We start from the raw sequence: 8,914 nt of genomic DNA on the forward strand, positions 1-8,914 counted from the left end.
GAAGCTCAGGATTGAGCCTCCAAAAGAAAGCATTTGATACTGCGCAAAAGAGTTAAAGAGAAGCAAAGAAAGGAGCCGCTGCAAAGCGCTTTGAGCCAAGCACATCACTGAAGAAGAGACAAGGACTTTGCTGACCCTGGAGGCCATTTGCCAGGAGGGAGCCCAAACTCTTCCTATTATGAGATAAGGCTAAGCAAATCAGCAGCAAACAGCTGCATTGAAATACTACTACTAATAATACACCATTCTGCTTTCCTAGGATGGTTTGAAAGCTTGCTGTATTTTTATTGGACTTTCCAGTGATGTCAGCTTGAGGCAGGGCTTAGACAAGTAATTGCTAAAGGGCGAGTCTAAGAAGGGTGTAATTAGCACAGGGAGTGTCTGATGTGGGAAAATGGCATTCCAACCTGAGGGAGAGCCAGGGTCAGCCTGTGCTGGGCCCCTTTGCGCTTACAGGTATTGGAGGAAGAGGAACACCCCTGGCCCAGCACTGTGTGCTACTGCTGTGAAGTGCCACTGACCTCACTTATTCCTCACCAATTACTCAGACTGCAACAATTTCACATCAGACATTGTTCACTGTCACGGAGCTGGGAATGCAAGCACGGCTTAAACCTTCCAGATACACAGCCCTCAAGTTATTGCATCAGGCAATGGTTGCAAAACAGACAACTGCTGACTTCAGGAAGGCTGCATGGGTGTAACTAAGAACAGAATTTTGGCCATTAGCATTTGCATGGGTTTCACTGTAACTTACAAGAGGGATGCGGAAGAGTCCCCAGTTCCAAACAGCAGAGGAAACACTTCCTTCTCAGTTGTCCATCTCCTACTTGCAGGAGTTATAAGTTCTTCCCTTAAGAAGGAGACTCCAAGCATCAGTCAATCCATCTATCCTCCTCTAAACAACTCCTTTACATTCACCTCTCCAAAATGCTGGCAGCTCCTGAACTGGGCTTGTGAGGACTCTGTTCCAGAAGTCACTTTGCAGTCCGAACCAGCGCGACTGCTCCTACCCATGCCACCTAGCCATTCGTTTCACTCAGATTTTGGGTCTTACTATTGGCAAAGGCTGGAAGCACTCTGCAGCTTCTTTCAAATACACCAATACAGCATCATTACCTTTGACCCAACAGCCAAAAATTGTATGAATGCAGACACATGGGGGAAATCATAGACCCACCCAAAGCACAGGTAGCTCAATCACCATGCCTTGTGCAGCCAGACTCTGTAGCTTGGGAGTTACTGCGTGATCATACAATCATTAAGGTTGGAAAAGACCACTAAGCTCACCTAGTCAAACCACCACCCCATCCCCACCATGCCCACTAACCACATCCCTCAGTGCCACATCCACACTTTTTTTTTTTTTTTTTTAACACCTGCAGGGATGGTGACTTCATCTCACTGGGCAGCCCCTTCCAGTGTCTCACCACTCTGAGAATAAGTTTTTCTTAATATCCAACCCAAACCTCCCCTGAGATGCAAGGCTACAGCTACCCTGGGAGTCTTTACAGCATAAATCAGTAGTGTATCATGCTGCCCAAGCACACCTCTGCTGGACTCCGTTACATCAGCAAACAATTGCTCCCTGTGCTGCTACGTTAAAACCACTCCTAAGCAGCTTGTTTTGATGTGCTTGTTATTAGCTTCCTTCCCACTGAAATCTTTTCATCTTTTGCCTGTGCTGCCCCTTATGTATGAAGCAAGCTGCCAGAAGATATCACCATCTTGAGGCTTTTGCAAGAGCTGCCACACTGGTCAGGGAACTTCTATCTCTTCACTGTCCTGACTGACATAACTATGAGATAGCAAAAAGTAGCAGCAAGGAGGCTGGCTCAAGTCTGAACGTGCCCTTATCACGCATTTTTACCCAAGACACACGTCGCTGATAGCACAGAGCACGCTGACAGCTCTACATAAACTGCACCTTGTGTTGAAGCATCCCACTTCTGCCAGATTATTTCCTCTCTCACTTGTCCTCTTTCCCTTCTGCACAAACCATGTGATAGTTTCTCCTGGCTGCTCAGAATTCAGTGCCAATAGCAGGTTACTTCCAAGCTTCAATGAAATGTTTTCTTTTCACTTAAGCCTCACCACCAAATTCATTTCATTACTCTCAGTTCCCATCTCTAATACTTCCAGCATCTCAAAGGAAGAGAACAGCACCACCCAGGCTTACCATCAATAAAATGGACTCATTAAACATGCTTCAAAGCAAACAGTACAGGTATTGTTGATCCAATACAAACAGAAATCCTTTAATTCTGCACACTGCAATACACAGGCAGCCACAGGGGACTCCGGCTCTTTTACAGGGAGTCCATCAATTACACGGGTTGGTCACAGAAAGCTGATGTTTCATTTTTCTTTAAGTAGAAATCATTTAGCAGAAGCATCTTTGGGCACTGCTACTGGTTTCCCCAAATGAAGATGATGAGAGGGAGTTCCTGGCTCACCGATGGAAGGGAAAAGAAGCTCATACAACATGTCTGACAAGGGCTTGCTAATTATAGAATCACTAAGGTTGGAAAAGACCTCTAAGTTCATCTAGGCCAACTACCTACCTACCACCAATATCTCCCCATTAAACCATGTTCCTTAGTACAACAACATCTTAGGAAAGCTTTAAATCCATCTAAATATTTGGAAAGCCATGAAGTCAAATTCAACTTGGTTTGTGACTCCAAATTTTGCCCTTTAAAGAAATAAAGAAAAGTAGCTCCATTGCAGAGTAGAGTTTGATTGACAGCGGTAGGAAAAAAAAGCTGGCTTTTCTCTGCGATGATCTCACAGATTATATGCCTCATCTGTGATGTATACAATGCTGAAGTGTATCTTAATGCAAGAGATTTAAAGAGAACATTATGAATAGGGTATTTTCTTCCTTTACAGTCCTTTCCAGTGCTGTAAGTAGTAATGATAATTGACAAAATAAAGCCACATAACTGACACTTTGGAACTGTTCCTCTGTTAAGTTTCTTTAGAACTCTGAAAGAACTACTTATTTTCTCTTCCACTAATACTAACATAATAGAACATCAGAAGTGTGACATCCTCAAGAAACACGTCCTTCACCCCTGCTCAGATAGGAATTCTTTAGCTGTGTTTAATCCTCCCATCTCTCAGCTCTCATCAGTTCCACCAGGAGTCAAGCTTTTCACAGGATTAAGCCCTTGGTCTGCTTCCTACCAATCCTCAACAATGAATAGCACCCTGGGTTGCACTGATCAATCAAGGAAGGGCCAGTAAGGACAACTTGCAGACACATTAATGACAGCATCCAGAACAAGGGATAGTGCAGAAGGTGCTGGAGAATCATATGACAGCTCCTGCTCTTCAACTGCTCTTTCCCTTGCTAGCTTTGCTCATCCAGACTTCCTCCATCATTTGAGTTGTCACCACCTCCAAAGAACCATTGTTCTTCATATTCACCACTATTACAGCAAAACAAGTTGTACCAACAGTGTTTCCATGCATTATCATTTTGCTTCCTTACATTCCCTCGAGGGCCCAAATATGTGATAGACCTGAGGTCTACCATCCATAGTAGTAGCTCTCAAGTCCACACTGAGGCTAATTTATAACCCAAAGAGACCTAACACTCTGCAAGGCACGCAAACTCATACTCTGCAAGCTCGTGCACATCAGAGGGCTGCAGAATGAGAAGGCTGGTGAGGACAAAGGACAAAAATTTCTCAGGTTTCTATTCTAACCTGTAGCATAAGAGCATTAAGAGAATGTCTCATCCTAAGCACACAAATAAGAATGAATTGAACAGAGACAATCAAACCCTGTGCTATGCATTTTTAGTTAGCATCCACCTTCATGTACTCCAGCCAACTCGCAGCTCTGCAAGATCTGCATATCCCACTCCCCCTCCCCCCCAAAAAAAAACCAGCAGTAGCACGCACATCAAAACTGGAATGGTTGGCACCTCAGAGGAAACATTACTCAAAAAAAAAAAAAAAAGCTTTACATACCTGACCTCACCTCAACACTTCATCTTCAGACCCTGTGAGAAGCCTGCTTATCCAGCCCTCCCTCTCCAAACCTGGACTCCAACCTGCTTTGACTATTTATAGGTTATATTGGTTATATAAAAGTTATATTGGTAAGGTTGCTGTAACTCATATACCTCACAGACACAGAATTACATAGTGAAGAATCCATAAAGAAATCTTTTCAAACTGGTAATGGTCTGCAACATCTCTCTGCCTCAAGCACGGTGCTCATGTCAAGCTGCAAGAGCCAGGGGTCAGATTAGGGAAAGGGAGGTGAAAAGCAAGGCTTAAGAGAAGGATTGCCAAGTAAACTCTTTGGCTTCAAGTGTCCTCCAGAAGCTAGCTAGCTACAGGCCAAGCTTTCTGTTCTCCACCCCCATCACTCCCTTAGCCCAGCATTAATACCAAGAGAAGGGTCACAGCCTTCCAGCTGCAGCAGCCCAATATAACCAGATATCTTAAAACAAAACAATTTTAAAAGCCCACCAATCCAAAATCAAAATACACAACAAAAATCAGACACCAAGCAACATTGCAAGTAGCCATTCCTGCTCAACAATCCCAGCCTCATGGCCTCTGAGAGCTTCAAAGCAGACTTAAATCTCCAGGCTAGGTTAGAGAGCATCTTAAATCCAGTGCTGTAGGCTAGGTCTGATGTTCACATTCTTTCTTAGGAGAGCTTACAGGTCCACACAGTCCGCAGAGATCAGAGGCGGGTTGTTGCATGCCATGAAGAAAGGCTAAGTTTGTCCTTATTTCTGCCCTTTGAAAATAAACAATCATAGGGGAAAAGAGTAACAACTGTCAAACTGTGCTTACAAGCTAGTTCTTATGGGAAAGCAGTTACTGTCTATTGCATTACACAAGACTGTAGTTTATGCCCACAAGTTTGAACAGCTGCAGAGTGGTATCCTTAGGATGTTTTAGATTCTCACCACAGGTCTTCATACACCCAGGAAAAATGTCTCCTTGGGAGTTTGTCATGTGCTGCCTGCAGTCTCATCCTAAATCCATCATTAACACCAGCTGGAGCTCTGCCCAGAACAAATTATGACCCTATCACCTTTGAGAGCATAACACTTTGCCCAGGAACTACAAATTCAGGAGAACTAAAAGGCTTAGGTGCCACATACAGATCCAAAGTTTATATCATTAGCACTGTTCATGCACTAATTCATTCTCAGCAGACCTTCCAACAGCCCGAGCAGCTTACTTCTCCCTCTAGAGGACGTGAAAATAAGCACAAGAAAAATAAGATCGCATCAAGACAAGGAAAGCCATGAGACACTAAGGTAGAGCTCAGTAGTACTGCTTTCAAAGTCTATCGATGTTGTAGAAGGATGAAAAGTACAACTGTAAAAATAGCAAGTTATAGATTTATGTATTTGTTTTTTACAGCAATACCATAGAAACTCAGAAATGAGTTCTCATTCAGCTTACTGTATTTAAATTATCTGTGATGCTCTTTACCAAACAACATTTTAAATTTCATTAAAAATGACAAAACTATTTCTGAGCGCTTCCTCACTCACTGAGTGTCCAAATGCTTTCCCTGTAAAGAAATGAGACAGGCAATTCCATGTAAACAGATGGGAGACCTCTACACACTTCCCAACTCCTGCAGTCTCTCATCATTCTGCAAGCATCTCCAGGGAGCATCCCACAGGTTTAAGGATATGCTGAGAAGAAGCAAGCACTCGACATGTTCTGTATTGGTGCCTCACATTTACAACATCCCATTTCTAAATAAAGTAATGGAATGGTCGTAGAATCCTCTTCCCACCTCTGCAGCCATACGTCAGTAGCATCTCAACTGGCCATGAACAAAAGCTGCAGGGCACGTTCATCCTCAGAAAACAGCAGCCTCACTTCTTTTATATCTTGAGGGACCATTGCTGCGACTCTTGTCTGAGCACATATGCCACATGCAAGCGTGTGCCTGAGCTGTAAGAGGCCTGCCACAGCAAGTTTTGTATTGTTCAACCAAAATATTTCAGCACAGAAATGAAATGAAAACCCTCTAAGCAGCCGCTCCTTACATGCAAAGCTGGTTCTACTGGCCTCGCCATGGGGAAACTAAATCCACAGCTTTCACCTCCCAGTCCTTCGGTTGCTGTGTACTGTGAGACCCGCAGCATGGGAGAAGCAACAAATCAATATCAGACTGAAGGACTGGTGAAGTCCTCAGAACCGAGAGACTGAGACAACAGCTCAGAAGGCAAATTGGCCATACACCATTTTAGGAAGATGGACAGAATGGGAAAAAAAAAGTGAAGAAAACTCAGACACCTCACAGATCAACTTTTATGGAACAGAAGACACCTGCTGAGAGTACTTCCTTCTTACTCCTCCCCTCCCACTGAGGCTCAGCGACTGGCAGTTGAGACTGCTCTGGAATGTCCTACAATAGGACTAATTGCTTTTTTATGCTTTTGTCTTTGATAGCACAGTTGTAAATACTTCCACTGTATGTACGTATGCTTTCAAATATCACTAAATCTTCTGGTTGTGAATTCCAAGAAATGCATCTCTCCAAGTATCTGACCCACATCTGAGAATCTGACGCCTTCCACATGTTCAGTCTGTCTAAAAATACAAAGTTAAAAAAGTTAACAGCACCTCAGATTAGAGAGCTGACTTTCAACCTCTGCTTACCTGCACTGCTGTGGGCTGTCCCATGAAAAGTACTTCTACCTGCTTCAAACCAACCCTCCACCAGGTTAAGTTCTCCTTAACTACTATTGCAGGGTTTGGTGAACAACACTTGAGCATTACTTTCTTTGATGTTTCCATAATTCCTTAACCCTCTCATCTTGCTTTTTCACTTTCTCCTGTCCAAAGTGAGGAGCCTCAGCTCTCGCCTTGGCTGCACTCCTCCCTGCACTGACACCACAGGGCTGAGCCACCAGTCTTGGGATGACCATGGGTGATGCTACCACAACCTCCTCACATGGCAGCTGATGTCACACGCAGCACCAGATCAGGGGACAGAAGCATGCCCTGTGGGTTCATGTTCCGAGCAGAACTAAACACCAACCTTAGGATTTGGTCAGACACAATGCTGTTTGCATCTTCTTCACTATACTTCCCCCAAACAAGGCTATAGTCCTCTCTTAAATTACCCTACCTGATTCTCCAATTGAACATTTTACATATAGGTGTTTTGATTTCATAGGTGGTATTTCAGATATTTAGTCTTTATATTGTAGCCAGAAAAAGAGCGTTAAAGCAGTTCACAGTTAGCCATGCTGTTTTTTTTTTTTGCAGCTGTAAAAACTCATACCAATTGCCTGACAGAACTGGGTTCCCATCCATTTTTGGAGAATGTAGATAACAAAACATGCATACTTCGACAAATGTGTCAGACAATATATAGTCCTGCTTACAGAAACATTCCAAAAGCCACGGTGACAAAGCAGCCTGAGTTCAAGTCATGACAGCAGTGCAGATGTTTTCATTCAAAAGGGGAAAAGAAACTCATCTGGATGCTACATTTTGACACTTGAATACCCTGTGAGCAACAGAATGAAGGAGAAGCAGATCTGCAGTCAACAGAAAGGAATTCTCACCGCCTAAGAGATAGTTATCACATCAGCCTCAGCACTGCTGTAACCCATCTCAGCCATCTGCAGCAGCCACAGCCCACCAGTTACCCCATGGCCAACCTCTACACAGTTTGTTCACTCATGTTGCTCCATAGGGGTGTTACACTTTCCACAGGAGATCCCACAGCCCTATCAGTAACTTCCATAAGAGAGGGAAAGAAAAAGAGGAAGCATAAAGCAGCAGCATTACCTTGAGCTGCTTGCGACCCAGTTCTTATAGGAGGTACTGTCATTCCTACCCTAGCAATACTCCACCTGCAGAGATAACAGTGACAGGGCATGCAATAAACATGTTGCTACGGCAAATGCAAAGCAAGTAGGCTTCTTCAGATCCTATTATTCAGGAAAAAACACCCTACCTCATCATACGCTGATGTCCATACAACGTAACTTTCAAGTTCAAAGTAGCATAGGATATTCAGTTTTTCTTTAGTACAGGATACAAACAAATACCAGTCCTTCTCATCTACTCCACCTACCACTAGACTGATATTGCTAGGTAGTTACGCGTCCCTGATGTATCTTTAATGGCCTATTCCCTGCTACAGGGTTCACCAGAAAGGAGGCTCACCTCACGGTCCTTGCCCAAAGAGTTTCTGGCCCACCCAATGCCTGTGGACTTCTCCACACCTCAAGCCTGCAGTAGCCAGGGCACGTGAACTGTTCTCACAGCCCACCTCAGCAAATGCATACCCAGCTGCAAGTTATCCTCAGGTCACCTGCACTTGCAAAACACAGGCTCTTCTGGCATGCTCCTCCACAGATGCTTTGCAAACAGCTCGACTATATACCTAGAGAAAAGCACCTGAGGCAGAAAGTCAGTTTTGCATAGCCTTCTCGGGTAGTCCTGCTGCACACAGCTGCAAGCAATGCTCCTAAACAGCTGATTCACAGGCCCACCTTCACACTACAGGATGGCTAGAGCTGGGCAAACTTGATCAGGCTGTGCAACACAGCCTAGAGGGGAGACAAGGCTATGTGAGCTGGGACAGTTGTTCTTCCCTCAAGCCTCCATTTTCTGAAGGGCTTCCTCAGATAAGGAAGGCAAAAGCCCTCAGTGGCACACACGCTCTGGGTCAGTAGCTTCCAGGCCCAACGCCAAGATCCAGCATCTACCCTCCTCTTTAGAGCACACAGTTCCCAAAGAAAACGTGGCTGCCTCTGCATCTGGCACCCCTAGGCTCACAGCCAGCCACAAACCAGTTTTCTAGCAAAGAAGCCCACTAGTGGCCTACCTGAACTTAGAGCATGCAGAGTTTGTCAGATTCACTCAGGCTTGGCCCACTTCACAAAACACACTGAGGTTTG

The sequence above is a fragment of the Meleagris gallopavo genome, chromosome 3, assembly GCF_905368555.1.
Source record: "Meleagris gallopavo chromosome 3, MGAL_WU_HG_1.1, whole genome shotgun sequence".
Taxonomy (NCBI): domain Eukaryota; kingdom Metazoa; phylum Chordata; class Aves; order Galliformes; family Phasianidae; genus Meleagris; species Meleagris gallopavo.